Source organism: Corythoichthys intestinalis, chromosome 11 (genome assembly GCF_030265065.1).
Source record: "Corythoichthys intestinalis isolate RoL2023-P3 chromosome 11, ASM3026506v1, whole genome shotgun sequence".
In the NCBI taxonomy this organism is placed as follows: Eukaryota; Metazoa; Chordata; class Actinopteri; order Syngnathiformes; family Syngnathidae; genus Corythoichthys; species Corythoichthys intestinalis.
Genome location: NC_080405.1, coordinates 25,020,871 through 25,038,532, shown reverse-complemented (window position 1 = coordinate 25,038,532; position 17,662 = coordinate 25,020,871).

Below are 17,662 nucleotides of genomic sequence, written 5' to 3'. Positions count from 1 at the left end.
GGGGGACCTAGTGAATGACCTACAGAGAGCTGGGACCACAGTAACAAAGGCTACTATCAGTAACACAATGCGCCGCCAGGGACTCAAATCCTGCACTGCCAGACATGTCCCCCTACTGAAGAAAGTGCATGACCAGGCCTGTCTGCAATTCACTAGAGAGCATTTGGATGATCCAGAAGAGGACTGGGAGAAGGTGTTATGGTCAGATGAAACCAAAATAGAACTTTTTGGTAGAAACACAGGTTGTCGTGTTTGGAGGAAAAAGAATACTGAATTGCACCATACCCACTGTGAAGCATGGGGGTTGAAACATCATGTTTTGGGGCTGTTTTTCTGCAAAGGGACCAGGACGACTGATCTGTGTAAAGGAAAGAATGAATGGGGCCATGTATTGAGAGATTTTGAGTGAAAATCTCCTTCCATCAGCAAGGGCATTGAAGATGAGACGTGGCTGTGTCTTTCAGCATGACAATGATCCCAAACACACAGCCAGGGCAACAAAGGAGTGGCTTCGTAAGAAGCCTTTCAAGGTCCTGGAGTGGCCTAGCCAGTCTCCAGATCTCAACCCCATAAAAAATCTGTGGAGGGAGTTGAAAGTCCGTGTTGCCCAACGACAGCCCCAAAACATCACTGCTCTAGAGGAGATCTGCATGGAGGAATGGGCCAAAATAACAGCAACAGTGTGTGAAAAGCTTGTGATGAGTTACAGAAAACGTTTGGCTTCTGTTATTGCCAACAAAGGGTACATAACAAAGTATTGAGATGAACTTTTGGTATTGACCAAACACTTATTTTCCACCATGATTTGCAATTAAATTCTTTAAAAATCCAACAATGTGATTTTCTGTTTTTTTTCCCCACATTCTGTCTCTCATGGTTGAGGTTTACCCATATTGAAAATTACAGGCCTCTCTAATCTAAGTGGGAGAACTTGCACAATTAGTGCTTGACTAAATACTTATTCGCCCCACTGTAAATGTAACCAGTTTAATGTAATCTTACATTAAAAAACATATCTGTATATCTATATATCTATATCTATATATATATATGTTAGGGCTGTCAAACGATTAAAATTTTTAATCGAGTTAATTACAGCTTAAAAATTAATTAATCGTAATTAATCACAATTAATCGCAATTCAAAACATCTCTAAAATATGCCATATTTTTCTGTAAATTATTGTTGGAATGGAAAGATAAGACACACGACGGATATAGACATATAACATACTGTACATAAGTACTGTATTTGATTATTGTAACAATAAATCCACAAATGGCATTATTAACATTCTTTCTGTTAAAATGGTCCACGGATAGAATGACTTGTAGTTCTTAAAAGATAATTGTTATAAGTTATAGTAATTTTATATAAAAACCCCTCTTCATGTTTTCGTTTTAATAAAATTTGTAAAATTTTCAATCAAAAGTAGAGTTAATATAATAATAATAAGAATAAAAATAACAATAATAAAAATAGAGTTTTACGTGTATTTTGCATAGCAATTTTGATATGGAATGCCAGATCATTTTGCATTGTTGTTTAACTGTGTGTCAGAATAGGGCCTCATTACTATAGACTGAAGTGCTTTTCTTTTTGTGAAAATTATTTTTTTGGGAGAGATAGGAATATTATTTTGGTTGTGCTTATCTTACCCAATATACAACAAGAGACACATAATTGCCACTAAAAGAAATAAAACTTACCGAAATATGTGTGGAGCACAAATAACAATTTGCATTTCATTGTGAATACAGCATGAACGTCTCACAACTACTGATTCTCCCACGTTTAGAAGAAATAACATGAGTATGGAACGGCGCTGCCCCCAAGCGGCCGGTGGCGTTCTCTTCACTCTTAATGTCCATAAACAGCCTCATAGTAATCTGTTTGAGGCAGTGTGCAAGCGGGTCATTTAGTGCATGCGTTAATTGCGTCAAATATTTTAACGTGATTAATTTTAAAAAATAATTAACGCCCGTTAACGCGATAATTTTGACAGCCCTAATATAAATATATATATGTATATATATATATATATATATATATATATAGAGAGAGAGAGAGAGAGAGAGAGAGAGAGAGAGAGAGAGAGAGAGAGAGAATATAATATATATATATATATATATAGAAAAAAGGAGCAAAGTCCTGTTGCAAATTCTTAACCGTTGTTAAAGAGTTCAAAATTATTGGCAAAATTCGTTAATGGGAAATACCCAATTGAAAGTGTCAAATCTTCATAAATATTAAATGCAACTACGTTGAAATTAAGTTAAATACAACTGAACTGTACTTGCACAGCTACTCATTTGCCTTCCACTAGAGGGAGCCTGGGTTCTAACAGTGGTTCTTGTACCATACTTTTTGAATCACTGAATTTATTCATTGGCTGCCATTGACGGCGTTAGATGTCCAATCATTCGCTGCCAGCCCCTCCCAGTTCAAGTGGCTTGGACATCTATTGCCATCATTGACAATGAACAAGTGATGTAGCACTTTTTTGGAAAATTATGTTACTTAAGTTTCGTGTCTCTATAGAACACATTCCATTTGAGGAGGGGGGTATTCTGTTAGGGTTAGACAAGGAGGTTGTTGATAGTGGCTCGCACAATGATTATCTATTCAGCAAGAAAACAGCCCACCAGAGATCAAACAGAGAGCACATAAAGCTGATTAGCATGTGGTTAAGACGCAGAGACAGAGGGCGAGACGCTCGGGGAGACGGAGCAAATGCGAGTTGGGTCACGGGGAAGCAACACGTCACAGCCGACTCATTAAAGCTCCTCACAGCATTCCCTCGCCACCTCCACACCCTCAGCCTCAGGATTTGGCGTCTGTGAACGCGCCTGTGTGTGTGTGCGTCCAGCCCATATCTTGGATCATGTGACTAGACGCACGCACGCAGTGTGAAAAAGGCCCACTATATTTAGCAGGGCAGTGTAGGGTTTCCTAGCAAGGCATTGTGGAGAGAGCGGTCAACTTTGTCGCACAAGAAAGTGCACATCATATTAAGTGTGAGAAGGAAGAGTGTGCAGGTGCTTTTTTATGTCTCTCTGGCCCAGAAGGAGAAATCAGGACACTTCTCCTGTGTAGTGACAAAGTACCTGTCCAAGATCACATGCTGGACACCTGAGACCATTTCTTTCCATAATGAAGTCATTGTGGAGAAACAAGAGATCAGAATGTCGAGCTCCAGCTCTCAGTTCACTGGACATAGCACTTTTTTTTTTTTTTAGCTGCGGTTTAAGAATACGTGCCAGTTCATACCAAACCTCAACATTAAAATTTCTTATTTACAGGGGAACGTCATATTCTTTTGTCATTACGGAGATATACAGAGGACGCTTACACAATGACTAACAGGCCATGTTCCTGATGTCACTTATTTGGCCACACACCTTCAAGGTAAACATAAAATGTTACAGTTGTTGTGACTCAGTTTGTACCAATATACAGTTATTCCAGTTAATTCCTTAACATATCACTGACACAGCATCGAAACCTCCTAGTTCAAATTTGGTCCACTTGACATACATAGAAATGAGTCTGTGTCCTAAATCTTCAATCACAAAGTGAGCAGAACTGCATTAGTTTTATTGGGTGGACACATTAGCCTAAGCCTATGCAACAAAATAAATAAATAAAAATTAAAAATTAAAAAAAGCCTCTGCTAACAGTGATAGTCGAGAGACTCAAGGTTCCTACTTGCTTTCAGCATGGGAGTTTGTTGGCTACTAATATGTAAAGAATAAACATATATGGCGGAAAACACTCAGGTGACTTGAAGTTCCGCTTTGACAGCCTCAATTTGGCCAACTTTCAAAATTGTCCCAAATGCATGTGTGATACATCATTGGAAGGCTTAAAATCTCAATTTTCTGGGAGAACAAAAATTTTGAACAGGAAGGCATTATTAAAAATGAAAAGAAAAAAAAAATTAAATAGCAAAACCCTAATTGGAGGCGAGAGCACGCGAGAGCAGAATTAAAGACGCCACGATTTTAACGAGATATTATCGCGTACTTACCTTGTTTTGATCCGAAAACTTCATGTAGCATGTATCACCGAGTGTCAAGACACAATTGTCAATGGCCACAGCCGGATTTTGGGGGGATTTTATGGGTGAAACATGGTGATGTAACAAGTGTCGCGATGCAGAAATCGCAGACAACAAGGAGTGGTTGAGATTTTATTTTTTTATATAGTTACCCTTTTAAATGTTATTTTTCAATTGTTTTTTTGTTTGGATCGATTATTTGTCATCTTACATATCGGGGTAAATGCGACAGTAACAAACAAAAAAAATACAATTAAGCGATAGTTATGAGGTAGATATCCGTGACTTTTTTACAGACGCCAAATTTTTCATTGTGATGTAATTCGTTTAAATGTTTAAAATATGCGCGTGAATAATTTTTTTAAGTCGTTTTTTTTTTTTTTAAACTAAAATTTAGACATCAATTAATGTTTCTAAGCTAAAACTGACAGACATTTTGAATAATAAATATAATTACTTACCTTCTTTTTATGGCTAGGTCGAAACAAAAGCGGTTGTGCAACGTCTGTAAACGGGGGTTTTCAGGGTAAAACGGACAAATTAAAAATAGTTTGAAGGCTTAGTGCACCATGAATCTGCTATGGCAGCATCTAGACATATTGTTCTATCAAACACAACAGTTGTTTTGGCTTAAAATACAGCAGTTTATTTTAAAGAGGGTTGCAAGAGCAGAAACTGCTTTTTCAGGCTTGTCTGTGTTATCTGCCATATATACATATATATATATATATATATATATATACATATATATATATATACATATATATATATATATATCTTTTTTTTTTTTTTTTTTTAATCAACTCCACTATTTTTCTTTAATTTTAGTTAGTCTCTGTTTCTGGTCACTTCTGCTTGAGACTTGAGAGGCTTCTATTGTTTGTCCAACAAAAGTCCTTTAGATCATGCTTAAGCATGTGCGTTTCAAAGGTCATGTCAGTACATGTTTTTTGTCAGCACTCTGCAATGTTGTATTGATCTTCTTGTTCTTCAGTGATTGTCTCAGACTTTGGCTACATTACTTTAAAACCTTTAAAATAAAACCTCTCAAGGCAAAGCTTCATTTAATATCACCAAAGTAAAACAATTAACATTGCTGAAGTATACAGTACAAATTCAATTCAATGTCGAAGTGCAATTCTTTATTTGCATTCGTTTGTTATTTTGATAGATTGCATATGAATTAGTTACGGGGGGGTGGGGGGGGGGGCACATTCAACTTCACTTTACATTTTTTGCACCTAAGATGACGCTAATGTTTTCTCAGTGCAATAATTCTTAGCATAGGCTTACCCATAACACTGACGCACAAGATGAACTGAGTGACACAAATGCACCAGAAAATCGTTCTAACGACATTATGAAGGAAGCGAAACCACATTGCTTGGCCTATTGCATACAAAGTTTGATTTTTAACCAAAACATGCCTGATGGGCACATGAGTATATGATCATTAGAAAATATTGAAATTTTGTATATGAGTGTGTGTTTTCAAGACATTTTAATTATTACTATTTCAAATACTCCATTCTAAAAACTATAATACAGCCAAAAGAATTAAAGAGATTATCATCATGCTAAACATTAAACTCAAAATGATTCTACAATTTTAATATATCCAGCCGCAAAAATTATTAGCCCCTCTCAGGCCAAACAAAGGAACACAAAAATATGAACAGTACATGCCCACTCATATCTTCCATTTTCTTGTCCAGAGTTTAAAAACATTTTCTGTTAAAACTATTAATGTTCAAACAACGCCTCGAGAGATGATGACTCTCACACGACTGGAAACTCATGACAAGTTATTGTAACTGCTCTCACTGTGTGTTAAAGTAGGCAGGGTTGGTCTTTATTCTTCAGAAATTGAATCAAAGAAATACTTAATGCCGTTTAAATGAAACTCACTCAAATTTCGCAGAGAGCACACTGAAGTGCGCCAAAGTTTGATTTGAAATGTGCACTTGTTGCTTGTGCTGGTAAAGTACAGTGTATCACAAAAGTGAGTACACCCCTCGCATTTCAGCAGATATTTAAGTATATCATTTCACGGGACAACACTGACAAAATGACACTTTGACACAATGAAAAGCCCGCCCGTCTCATCAGACCATAGGACATGGTTCCAGTAATCCATGTGCTTTGTTGACATGTCTTCAGCAAACTGTTTGCGGGCTTTTTTGTGTACCGTCTTCAGACGAGGCTTCCTCTTGGGGTGACAGCCATGCACACCAATTTGATGTAGAGTGCGGCGTATGGTCTGAGCACTAACAGGCTGACCACCCGCCTCTTCAATCTCTGCAGCAGTGCTGACATCACTCCTGTAACGAGTCACATGACATTTCGGAGGGAAAATGACAAGCAGTACTCAATTTGGACATTTAGGGAAGTATATTTTTTCAAAGGGGTGTACTCACGTTTGTTGCCAGGCGTTTAGATATCAATGGCTATATTTTGAGTTATTTTGAGGGGAAAATAAATTAACTGTATTATAAAAGCTGCATACAGACTACTTTTCATTGTGTCAAAGTGTCATTTTGTCAGTGTTGTCCCATGAAAAGATATACTTAAAATTTTTATCTGCAGAAATGCGAGGGGTGTACTCACTTTTGTGATACACTGTAGATGCAAGTAGCTAACTCCCTAGCTGCTAATGCTAACAAGCTGTTACTATTTTAAACAATTTTACTCAATGGCAGGGTAATTTATTTCCTTTTTGTGTGTATGTGTGTACAAATTATTAAATTGAACATGATTTCTGGATGGCATTGTATTGATGTTGAGGACAACAGTAGGATTTTTGATTTCCACAAAAAGAGGACTCTTGGCCCAGCCTCGAGATACTTAAATTACACTCAAAGTTGACTCAAAGACGCTTTATCACTTCAATATATTTAAAGTGTGCCTCCTCCGTCTGGATAGAAAATGCCGTTTTATAACAAGATGATAGCTACTATAACCAAAGACACAAATTCTCAGAGGTTACTCAACAGGCTTTATTATTCCTAAAATAATAGAACAATAACAACATAAAAAACTGGAATTAAATAATGATTTTTTTTACAAAATGCCCTCTTCTGTATTAGTGAATCCTCCTTGAAAAAGTCATTGCTGCCTTTTCATTTCTTACTGTACAAATTTATCATCTGAAACAATCTTCTAAATAATACCTCTTCTGTAGAAAATCCAGCTTTAACAAAAAGCTATTTTCTCTTTCAAGTGAAATAATGAAAATCAAACCATAGCCTCACAATAATACTAATTTAACGAACAAAAAATGTCACTTTAGTCTTCAGAGTTTTTTTGTTGTTGTTTTTTTCAGCACTTTGAGGGACGATGGAACACTGCTGCGACGTCTGTTTTCACTGCAACTGAGCACAGCAGAACTAACCACCGGGCAGGTTCCTTGTGAACACATCACAGGCAACACAGTATCGTATTATTCTGTGCAAAAAGTCAGTCAATTTCAACACATGCTAATTGGTCCCATGAAAAATAATGAAAACCAGACATTTTCATGAATTCATAAAGCCTCGCCGTACGCCCCGGACAGGATGTAAAAAGTGGACATGTCTGGGCAAAAGAGGCCGTTTGGTCACCCTAGTCACCCTAATGTATGATGGCAACATATACTGTCAGTGGCATCCACAAATCACGAATGTTAAAGTCAAGCCAGGTGCTACGTCAATATTTCTTACTTTTTTCTTTTTTTAAATACAGTGGGGCAAATAAGTATTTAGTCAACCACCAATTGTGCAAGTTCTCCTTCTTGAAAATATTAGAGAGGCCTGTAATTGTCAACATGGGTAAACCTCAACCATGAGAGACAGAATGTGGGAAAAAAAACCTGAAAATCACATTGTTTGATTTTTAAAGAATTTATTTCCAAATTAGAGTGGAAAATAAGTATTTGGTCACCTACAAACAAGCATGATTTCTGGCTGTCAAAGAGGTCTAACTTCTTCTAACGAGGTCTAACGAGGCTCCACTCGTTACCTGTATTAATGGCACCTGTTTTAACTTATTATCGGTATAAAAGACACCTGTCCACAATCTCAGTCAGTCACACTCCAAACTCCACTATGGCCAAGACCAAAGAGCTGTCGAAGGACACCAGAGACAAAATTGTAGACCTGCACCAGGCTGGGAAGACTGAAAAGCAAGAGGTAAAATGCTTGGTGTAAAGAAATCAACTGTGGGAGCAATTATTAGAAAATGGAAGTCATACAAGACCACTGATAATCTCCCTCGATCTGGGGCTCCATGCAAGATCTCACCCCGTGACGTCAAAATGATAACAAGAATGGTGAGCAAAAATCCCAGAACCACATGGTGGGATTTAGTGAATGACCTACAGAGAGCTGGGACCACAGAAACAAAGGCTACTATCAGTAACACAATGCGCCGCCAGGGACTCAAATCCTACACTGCCAGACGTGTCCCCCTGCTGAAGCCAGTACATGTCCACGCCCGTCTGCGGTTCGCTAGAGAGCATTTGGATGATCCAGAAGAGGACTGGGAGAATGTGTTATGGTCAGATGAAACAAAAACAGAATTTTTTGGTAGAAACACAGGTTCTCCTGTTTGGAGGAGAAAGAATACTGAATTGCATCCGAAGAACATCATACCCACTGTGAAGCATGGGGGTGAAAACATCATGCTTTGGGGCTGATTTTCTGCAAAGGGACCAGGACGACTAATCTGTGTAAAGGAAAGAATGAATGGGGCCATGTATCGAGAGATTTTGGGGGAAAATCTTCCATCAGCAAGGGCATTGAAGATGAGACGTGGCTGGGTCTTTCAGCATGACAATGATCCCAAACACACAGCCAGGGCAACAAAGGAGTGGCTTCGTTAGAAGCATTTCAAGGTCCTGGAGTGGCCTAGCCAGTCTCCAGATTTCAACCCCATAGAAAATCTGTGGAGGGAGTTGAAAGTCCGTGTAGCCCAATGACAACCCCAAAACATCACTGCTCTAGAGGGGATCTGCATGGAGGAATGGGCCAACAAAACAGCAACAGTGTCTGAAAAGCTTGTGAAGAGTTACAGAAAACGTTTGGCCTCCGTTATTGCCAACAAAGGGTACATAACAAAGTATTGAGATGAACTTTTGGTATTGACCAAATATTTATTTTCCACCATGATTTGCAAATAAATTCTTTGAAAATCAAACAATGTCATTTTCTGTTTTTTTTCCACATTCTGTCTCTCATGGTTGAGGTTTACCCATGTTGACAATTACAGGCCTCGCTAATATTTTCAAGTGGGAGAACTTGCACAATTAATGGTTGACTAAATACTTATTTGTCCCACTGTAAATAAAGTATATTAAGTATAGAGAGGGGGTGCTACCAAAGGGAAATGGGGGTTGCAGCCAAATAGAAGTTCCCTGTAGCAGTCCTACAGCCCTCTCAGCCCGGCTCTCATATTTTAATGCATACACTGCAGTAAATTCCCCACACAACCCCATCATGGTGCTGAGTAATGGCTGCCATGTATGTGGCTCGCGGACTTGGCGCCGGCGAGGTGTTGCCCCGTGTGGGTGGGAGGTCTGTCCTGCCCCGGGTCTAGTGGGCCGAGGAGCGGTCCCGCTGTGACCCTGCGGAGGGTTGCAGGGGTGGCTGGGGATACAAATGGATGGGCGGTGGTGGGGCAGATGTGGGCAGTGGTGGCGCATCTCCTTTTCCTTTCCCTGAGTGACCCAAACGCAGGGAAACAAAAGCGGCAAAAACGCAAAGGCAGTTTGGTGGAAAACTCAAAAATACTTTCATGAAGATTAACAAAAAACACAAAGTTCAAACAAAAATCCAGGGGATCCAAAACAGCAAAGCAAACAAAACTCAGGGTACTAACAAAGGTAACAAAACTTACTTGAACAGGAACGAGGGCTCGGACGGAGAAATAGGCACTGGGATTGACATGGAATCGACACTAAGAAAAACAATGAACGAACAAGAAGAGACAGCACATGGGGAACTTAAGTACAGACATGGGGTAACAAAGAGGCACAGGTGGGTAACACAAGAGGCAGCGAATGGGTCAACACACAAGGACCACAACAGATGAAATCAATGGGTAATCACATGACAAAACACACTAGAGCACAAACCTAATAGAATTTAAGGCATGACATTAGGTTCCCATTCTACATGTCTAAGCAGCTGAATAGGACAGGTTAAAAATAAATAAATACAGTATATACAAGGCACCAGGCAAGAGCATAAAAATGAAATAAGGTCTTGTGGGTGAGAACTTTAAAAGATGAGTGTAAAATAAAATAAAATAATGGAGGCCAATGAAAGGAAGCGAGTTATGTGCTTCCTCTTACATGCTCAGGTTAGGATGTGGGTACCAGCATTTTGATCCTACTGGAGAATCTGAATATTCATTTACAGCTAATCATTTCAGAAGCTCTCATTTTGTTTTGCTAATGACAAAGTAGGCAGATTTAACGTGTGTTTTAGGGATAGCCATAAAACAATTGATAAAACTGCAATGAGAATGTTAGTTAATCCCCCTTTAGTATTGTATATACTATATATATACTGTATATATTATAAATCAAGCAAAATTACAGCTCTGTTCATGATTTATCACTCGGTTAAAAAAGGAAACGCTCTTGAGAGTGATGCAAATGGAGGAGCGAAGGCCGCTCCGAGCTGAATCCTCGGTGGTAGCAATCGATTCCGCATCATGAGATGGCGTGACAAGAGGCCGTGATGAACTATCCCTGCAGGCAGGCAGACTTTATCAGCGTGCTTTGCTTAACTTCCTGGAGCCACCGTGGCTTTTTTTTCCCTCTGCAACCAGCAGCAGGCTAAAGATTAACAGAATTTCGTGCACACATTACCGCTAGGAGAGAACGCCATCTGACCTTGCCTAAAATGGTAGCCAAATGTGTGAAATGGCTCTGAATGCTTAGAGGGGCAAACTGGAATATGTATTATATGCCGAGCATCAATAATTGTGATAAACTCTACATCCCCATAACCCATATACAGTACCTTGTCTTTCCAAATTAGCCTTTTAAACATGGTGGCGCTAGCACTAGCAAGTGAGCGAGTTGAAACAACGCCCCAATAGACTGCTGTGCCAATGGCGTGTATGGATTTTGTTGGCAAGACAGGGAGTGGGGCTAGGATATTGAACTGGTAATCAAGCATCTTCTACTTGGTGGTGGAAAAAAAAAACTAATGTTTTTAACTCTTGCTGCCATTGAGAGTAATAAACATTCAAGAGGAAAGACATACAGGGTGACCCCAAAAAAAGTTTACACTCAGTTGACTGCTTGTTTAAAAGCCATTGAAACATATCTAAATAGGTTGTCATGCTTAAGTGATTCATTAAGGTCACTCAATGCAGCTGGTAATCTCTCGTCTCTACAATTCCTTGTGCTTCTGCTGAAAATGAAGAAAACTTTAGCTGTACCTGAATTGCTGCGTGCCGGTCTGACACCTACTGAGATTGCAGCAAATCTGAGAATATCCAGATGTGCAGTCTACAAAGTTAAAAAGAAGCTGAAAGATACTGGAACAGCCTCACGAAAACCTGGGTCTGGAAGTGCCGATCTGTGCGGACCAAAAAGTTGATTGACAAGGTGATATGTGGCCACCCCAGAGTCCAGATCTCAATCCCCTGGATTATAGCATATGGGCAACTGTGGAGGACAGTGCCTGTAAGAAGCCACAAACTTCTGTGGCCGCCTTGGAGAGGTCCATTGTTAGATCTTGGGAAAAGATGACAGCATCCTACATAAAGAAGACCTGTCAAGCGTTCCGCAGGCGCCTGGAGGCTGTTGTGACACTTAAGGGAGGACACATTGAAAAATAGAGTGTACTGTACATGTTCTTTACAATAATGTATAATTTGTGATTAAATTCTAATTCTAAGATGAATAAACATGGCATTTAAGTTGTATTATGGCAGTGTAAACTTTTTTTTGGGTCACCCTGTAAATGGTTAGGGTATGACAGAGCACGGTGTGTGAAATAAAATTTTAACAATTGGCTGCGATTGACGACAATAGACGCTCATACAGTGCCTTGCAAAAGTATTCGGCCCCCTTGAACCTTGCAACCTTTCGCCACATTTCAGGCTTCAAACATAAAGATATAAAATTTTAATTTTTTGTCAAGAATCAACAACAAGTGGGACACAATCATGAAGTGGAACAAAATTTATTGGATAATTTAAACTTTTTTAACAAACAAAAAAACTGAAAAGTGGAGCGTGCAATATTATTCGGCCCCCTTGCGTTAATACTTTGTAGCACCACCTTTGCTCCAATTACAGCTGCAAGTCGCTTGGGGTATGTTTCTATCAGTTTTGCACATCAAGAGACTGACATTCTTGCCCATTCTTCCTTGCAAAACAGCTGGAGCTCAGTGAGGTTGGATGGAGAGTGTTTGTGAACAGCAGTCTTCAGCTCTTTCCACAGATTCTCGATTGGATTCAGGTCTGGACTTTGACTTGACCATTCTAAGACCTGGATACGTTTATTTTTGAACCATTCCATTGTAGATTTGGCTTTATGTTTTGGATCATTGTCCTGTTGGAAGATAAATCTCCGTCCCAGTCTCAGGTCTTGTGCAGATACCAACAGGTTTTCTTCCAGACTGTTCCTGTATTTGGCTGCATCCATCTTCCCGTCAATTTTAACCATCTTCCCTGTCCCTGCTGAAGAAAAGCAGGCCCAAACCATGATGCTGCCACCACCATGTTTGACAGTGGGGATGGTGTGTTCAGGGTGATGAGCTGTGTTGCTTTTATGCCAAACATATCGTTTTGCATTGTGGCCAAAAAGTTCAATTTTGGTTTCATCTGACCAGAGCACCTTCTTCCACATGTATGGTGTGTCTCCCAGGTGGCTTGTGGCAAACTTTAAACGAGACTTTTTATGGATATCTTTGAGAAATGGCTTTCTTCTTGCCACTCTTCCATAAAGGCCAGATTTGTGCAGTGTACGACTGATTGTTGTCCTATGGACAGACTCTCCCACCTCAGCTGTAGATCTCTGCAGTTCATCCAGAGTGATCATGGGCCTCTTGGCTGCATCTCTGATCAGTTTTCTCCTTGTTTGAGAAGAAAGTTTGGAAGGACGGCCGGGTCTTGGTAGATTTGCAGTGGTCTGATGCTCCTTCCATTTCAATATGATGGCTTGCACAGTGCTCCTTGAGATGTTTAAAGCTTGGGAAATCTTTTTGTATCCAAATCCGGCTTTAAACTTCTCCACAACAGTATCTCGGACCTGCCTGGTGTGTTCCTTGGTTTTCATAATGCTCTCTGCACTTTAAACAGAACTCTGAGACTATCACAGAGCAGGTGCATTTATACGGAGACTTGATTACACACAGGTGGATTCTATTTATCATCATCGGTCATTTAGGACAACATTGGATCATTCAGAGATCCTCACTGAACTTCTGGAGTGAGTTTGCTGCACTGAAAGTAAAGGGGCCGAATAATATTGCACGCCCCACTTTTCAGCTTTTTATTTGTTAAAAAAGTTTAAATTATCCAATAAATGTTGTTCCACTTCACGATTGTGTCCCACTTGTTGTTGATTCTTGACAAAAAAATTAAATTTCATATCATTATGTTTGAAGCCTGAAATGTGGCGAAAGGTTGCAAGATTCAAGGGGGCTGAATACTTTTGCAAGGCACTGTATATTTCGACTGGGAAGGGCTGGTGGAGAATGATTTCTGCCAGGCGTAATGGATGGGACGTCCACAGACTCCATTGCCATCAATGGCTATGAATGAGATACAGACAATTCAACGCATTTGTTGCTATTGACGGTGATGGACATCAAATTACCACTTCATCCCTTTCATCCCAACCTTTTATGCACAATGGCAGGTATGATGTGGGCCTTTTTTTCACAGACCGGCAATGTGTGGCAGAAAATGACAGTAAATATTAAATAACACGACGGGGCTAAAAACGAACATTAAAAGCAGGGAAAATTTAACTCACCATATGCTGAATGAACCTTTTTAACAGCGGCCTCTCCTAAAACTTGACAGCAAATATCCTTGGCCGCAGGCATAATGAGTTCTTCTCCAATCGTGAAAGGTTTCTTGGCTTTAGCAGTACGGTTCGTCACGAGGTATGAGGCTCACAGTGCATTCGCTTTTGTTGCTTCGTTTGCTGGCTTTTAGCTACATATTATGCAAAATGGACATGCTTGAAGGCTCCTCTTCTTGCTGAGCAGATGACCTTTTTCCTGTAAAAAAAAAAAAAAAAAAACTGTCCGAAGACGTCGCCGCCCGCAACACACAGCCAACAGCAGCTAACGTTACTTTTTACATTGACTGACGCTGGACTGCTATAGGTGTGCAAACACCTCAGTAATGGTGGCAAACAACGAGAGGGTGACGTACACAAATCTCTACTCGGATTAGTCAACAGAGAAGACAAGCATATAGACAAGTTTCCTGAGCGAAACATGGGCGGCGCCATCTTTGACAATATCTGCTCCGAACTTCCGTTTTAGACAGATCAACATGAAGTGCGGTTGAAGTAAGCAGTGTGCTGACAATGTTAAAACTGCAAAATCAAACCAGATGAACACACGGAATCTCCAAAAATTTATTCAGCATAACGTAGATGAGACTCTGAGACTTTCTGTGCTATGCGTGAACACCTGGAAGCGCCTATATGTATGATTGAAAGTGGAATGTTTTGATCAGCAACCAGCTAGTAGCTACAATGTGCCAGTGTGGATCGACCTCGCCATATGCCTTAAATCGCTGCAGACAAAAAAGTTAAGGATTTGCTTTAAACCTAAGTATCCAATATATCCATAAAAGATTGTATGTTTGTTCTTCACACATCGTTGATCATTCGTGGACAAAATTATAACAACCTGTGGTAACGTTAAGTGTAGCTTGACACACCGGCCCACTTGAGTGACCAAAATGAGGTGAAATTACAAATAATATTACAGTTGCCGAATGTAGAAGGGCTGACACAGATTTTTTTTTTTTTTTTTTTACAAGGAAATACTACAAGGTATGTGCATATAAACAAAAATAGAATGTCATTCTTTTTTGTTGCAGATATTGATCGCAATAAAACTTTTGATCAGCGACTAGCTAGTAGCTACAATACGCCAGTGTGGATCGACCTCGCCATATGCCTTAAATCAAAACCAGGTGCAGACAACCAGTTAAGGATGTGCTTTTAACCTAAGGATCCAACAAAGAGATTGTATATTTGTTCTGATCACTTAGTTGATCATACATGGACAAAATTATAACAACCTAAGCTAACGTGAGGTGTAGCTTGATACGCCGGCCACTTGAGTGACCAAAATGAGGTGTAATTACAAATAATATTACAGTTGCCAAATGTAGCAGTGCTGACACGGATTATTTTGTTACAAGGTAAAAGGTATGTACTTTTAAACAAAAATAGTGCGTCATTCTTTTTTATTGCAGATATTTATCGCAATAAAACAACTACTTCAGAACTACTCAGACACTCGAAGGCAAAGGACGCATTTTCTGTCCTATAGACCCCACTCACCAACGTCACACAATGACGTGTCGCTGTATCCGGCCACCATATTGTCCGTCATTGTTTATCTGTATTCTCAATGGTTTCAATTTGTCGTGCAATTTATAGTGCAATTCATGGAAGCCCCGGTGCTTTCAGACGCTGTAAACTCATTGGATGCGTTGCATAAAAGGCGTTATGTGGAAAAGCTTCAGTCTATCCATTCGCCAGATCCATATTTAATGCCTAAATCGATATTTTCCGACCCGCTGTCTTCGCCGTCACTGCCTGACATCTGCTACCCTGATATCTAAAACTATCTTGTCCTCAGAAACTCAGCCTATTCTCACGAAACTTTGAAAAACTTTAAGAGCAGCACTCTAAGCAACATTACCCCGTGTGACCCTTTACTTTCAATTTTCTAAAATGGCGACAATCAATAAAAAAAAAAAGTTGACTGCGATGGCCGATGCTTCAAGGATAGGTGGATATTGGACTAAGAGTTCGATGTGACGCGATATTACCAAACAAGACACGCTGACATGTACGACAACGTTACAAGGAAGATACGCAGCGAGAAATTATAGCAACTTGAAGCTAGTTTAATTTCACAGCAGCAGTATTTCGCAAGAGCCCGAGTATCGAAAGAGAACGCCACAAAGGCGAGATTGTTGAAATTATGAATTTAAAAAAATAATAATAAAGCAAATGTGACATACAGAAGGGCTTGCTAAAAATTGTTTAAATATATTGTTCTACGTAAATCAGCCAAGGTAGCCACCCACATTTTTACCACACCAAATCTGGACCCCTTTGCAAAAAGTTTGGACACCCCTGTTTAACTGATGATCCGTAGACGAGGTCAGCCTCTTTCACTTGGTACCAGCTAAATATTATTCTAAAAATAATGATGGCGGAAGAAATAAACATCTTGAATTTGAAACTGTATGTTGTCGGCGATTAGCCTCGCAATGATCTTAATAGTGGTTGTCAGCCCAAAACCCTCTAAATATATATTAAATGCATCTTACCATGTATAAAATGACTACTACATAGTCTGTGGTGATCGTTTGGTGCCCAGTTTTCTCGTCGAATTGCAGCAGTTCATCTCGCTCTCCTCTCCAGGTCTCTCGGAGTACGGTAGAACTTCAAGTCTCTCCGTCTATCTTCTCTGCTACTGCAACCAACCGCCACACACGCCTTCACCATTTTGATTATTAATGTTAACGAGCAGAAAAACACGCCATAATAGGAGGAATTTACGTAGCGGTAATGCGTAAACACGACGAGCTGATGGACAATATGGCGCGGAGGCGTGGTTGTGACGTCATGTGAGTGGGGTCTATATGGTATACTGGGGACGGGTTTCAATAAGCTTCGATTTCTCCCGTCAGCCCTTTTCTTTTCGGGTTGAATTAATTGTAAACACATATAAATGCTGTATGTTTGTTTGAATTTGTCATGCCTGAAGGGAAAATAAATAAATAAATAAACTTTCTTGTATTATTGAAAACGATTGGTGCATGTGCAAACCAGGTCAATAAATCACAATTTATAAAATTATTGGAAAAATATCAACCAAGGTGGAGCATAAGTCGAGCCTTTCGTCATCAAAGTAGAACGCACGTAGTCTCAATATATGTCCATCAACGTACAGTGAGTGTTGTTGTGAGGCACATCAAGTTGTCTTCCCTTGCCTAACAGCATTTTCAACCTGTAAACAAACGAACAAAACGCTTTTAACACTTGCATTGATGTGTTTACATTATTGTGCCATCCTACAGATACTGATTAGCAACAGGCAAGCAGCAGATAGCATGTTTTGCAGCCACAGCAGTACAGAAGTCGGAGTAAATAATAATAAACATCATTATAAATACAATCATCATCGTAATAACAATATCCAAGACAACAAGTCATTTCAGCTTCGGCTTTAGTATTTTTTTGAGCACTGGACATATGAAAAGGCAATGATAGAAAGAACATACCTTCCATAGCACCAGCGGCAACATGGCAACATAAATACCCGGTCTTTGTGGTGGCACAGGCTTGGTTCCACATCTGCCTTCATGAACATGTTGTTCTCCCATGTCGTGATGATG